The sequence below is a fragment of the Myotis lucifugus genome, unplaced genomic scaffold, assembly GCF_000147115.1.
Source record: "Myotis lucifugus unplaced genomic scaffold, Myoluc2.0 scaffold_144, whole genome shotgun sequence".
Lineage (NCBI taxonomy): Eukaryota > Metazoa > Chordata > Mammalia > Chiroptera > Vespertilionidae > Myotis > Myotis lucifugus.
The window spans coordinates 1396168-1399182 of record NW_005871192.1 but is presented as its reverse complement, the minus strand read 5'-3'; the positions used below and the strand labels follow the sequence as shown (position 1 = coordinate 1399182).

General features: G+C 36.4%; 1 pseudogene; it reads right to left on the bottom strand.

Annotated features, from left to right (window-relative positions):
- Positions 1-803: 803 nt before the first annotated feature.
- Positions 804-1218, bottom strand: LOC106698173 (annotated as a pseudogene).
- Positions 1219-3015: the final 1797 nt, after the last annotated feature.

The window sequence follows — 3015 nt, the reverse complement described above, 5'->3', positions numbered from 1 at the left end:
TGGAGAATCCCTGAACAGGACTTCTGTTAGTAAAAACACCCATTCTTGTTTCTAGGATAATTATGAATCAGTTGACAAGTTTTTATGATTCCAAAATAATGAGAACATTTTATCATGCTACAGATACAAGTTCTTTTCCAGTGCCCATGGGCCTTCCACCAAAAGACACGATTTGCTAGGACATTACATTTCAAAAGATTGAAATATTGCACAGTATCTTCTCTGCCCACAATTAGAGATAACAATAATACCTGAATAATACATAAGACAATAACTAAAAATGTTGCATTTTTATAGGCATATTTTGTGTTTGGGTCCAATCATTTGAATTATCTCCATATATATTCTTTAGAGCTATTATAAATAGGCCCCATCCCACTGGTTTATTTTGAACGTTGTAAAATGGCACCATTAGGCTCATAGGAGTTATGGTATTTGAATTCATTCAGAGAGCACCTGGCTGTGGGGTGGGTGACAGATCATCAAAAGAGGTAGTTATGAGAGGAACAATTAGGCCAAGCACTTTGGTTTTGTTTTTCCAGGTAGCATATAAAGAATCTTTGAAATTTTCCCAATTTTTTTTCCACTCTGCCAATTTCTATCTTTTAATTGCTGCACCTCTGTAATTGATTAGCTAATGTTAGGCCTTAAGTCTACCATTTATTTTTTGTTTTCTGTTTGTTCTGATTTTAGTTTTCTTTTTCTGACTCTGTATGGGTTACTTTAACAGATTTTAGAATTCCTTTGTTTGTTTGTTTGTTTTTTGGGTGGAGGCAGAAAATAATTTTTAGTGGGTGTTTTCCTTACAAATACGTCAGAGATCTGCTAGCACTGGATGTGATAATCCTGGGCCACAAAACTGCACACTCCATGGCAACTGGTCCAGTGATGGCAGAACCTTTCATCTGGCCTTTATTGTTTACAATGAGCCCTGCATTATCTTCCAAATAAAGAAACACATATTTTCTCTGGTAAGACTTTCCTTGTCAAATTACTACCGCTGGTTGTACCTTCTTTCTGAGCTCTGGTTGCCTTCTCTGACCGTGGCCGGCTCGTCTCCACACCAGCAGCAGGAAGTCTGTTCAGTCGTCCCCAGAGGTGATCTACAGATGTTTGGCTCCTGTGTTGTCAGCACAGTTGATCACGGCTCCCGATGGGAGACCCGGGGAAATCCCAGAATTTCACACTGGAGGACCCACCACATCCCCGCTTCGACATCTTGAACACCGGAAAAGGATAGAGAAGCTCCTTTTCTGTTTATCATTTTTACTTAATGTCTGCAGTGTATTTGAGGGTATCACTTTATACAGGTTTCCCCAGTATCCAAAAGTACAGCATTTTTGTGAAACCGTTTGTCAGCTGCAATGGCATACAGCAAAGAGTATTCCCCACTTTCCAAAAGTTAATGTTCAGTCACTTTGCTTTTACAAAAGACCTATATTAGTACGTTTTCACAAACTGAAAGAAATCCAGCAGATTTTTACTTTTATTAAAAAAGCCATTACTGTATTAATATGTTTGCACATTAATGTATGTATATGGGATATATATTATTTATAGCTTCTTATTTGACTGCTTTATGCTTATATTATACACATGTATGTGTGTATATACTTTGTCTAGTGGTGTCAACATTTACTAGTTAGAATGAAATACAGGAACTCTATCTTACTTTACATTCTTTGCCCTCTTCCATTTATAATATAATTATATTAAATAAATATTAAATTTAAAAAGTTCCTCTATGTATATTGAGAACCAAATTAGAGTGTTACAATTCTTGCTTCAGCTGTCAAACACATATTTTCTCATTCTATTGTTCTTTCTTCCAACTTTATGTTTTAAGATTCCTTTTTAAAAAAAGTACTTTCTTCCTGTTTAGAGAAAGGAGGCATGCCTTATTGCCAACAGGTCGGAATAGAAGCCCAGGCTACCCAGTTGGCCTCCAGTGACACTCAGTGGGGGCGGGGGAGTGACTTCTCTAATGCTGGACGGAGTTTGGGAGTTCATGATCCCCACTAAACCTTGGCTGATATCACCCCTAGTGTCCTGTCCTTATTCTAGTCTTTGGGTCCCTAGCCTGTCTGCTGTTTTTCTCTTTTCCTTTCAGAGTCTTCTTATGATTTTTTAATATATAAATAAATTATATATTTTTATATATGTAATTTTTAGCTGTATTTAATAGAATGCATAGGAGATATGTCTACTCCATCCTTATAGATGTGGAAATCTTAGAAACTATGTGATGATAATGAAAGCATAACATATCAGAATTCATGAGATGCAGCTAAAGTAGTGTTTTGTTGAGAAATATGTAACTCTAAAAACATATATGAGAAAATAAAAATGATCTATCATTGATTACCTAAACCTCTACCTTAGAAAACTAGAAAAAGAAAAGCAAATTAAACTCAAAGTAACTAGAAGAAAGAAGTAATAAAAATAAGAGCACAATAAATGGAGGAGAGAACAGAAGAATGAAAAAATCCATTGAGACTAACACCTCTTTCTTTATGAGATCAATATAATTGAACCTCTAGCTAAACTGATAAAGAAAAAAAAAAGAGAAGTAAATTCTCAATGCAATCAGTTCTGATATATTTGTTTTGAATTGTGAATTCTTTCCATTATGATTGATATACTAAGGAACACTTTGAGGGTAATGGATTTTCATGTTTACTTGTGTGATTCTGTCCTCAAGAAACACTAGGGGAATGCAGAAAACTGCTCCCCACTGAAGGCAAGCCACCTAGGAAGACACAGCATGCACACACGTGCACATCTCAAACTCCTACCAGCTACCTCATTTCACCACGTGTGTGAAGAGCCACACCCACCCACATCTGGTGTGGAGACTGTCCAATCTTAGATCATCTCCCATCCCTTCATAATAACTCACAAGCTGCAACCCTTTTGATGCCCACTTCTACATGTAAGCATCAGGTGTTTTTTCCAGGTAAAGTGCCATATTTGTTGTGGCATTTATGTATTTTTTAACCATTTCACATGTGTTAG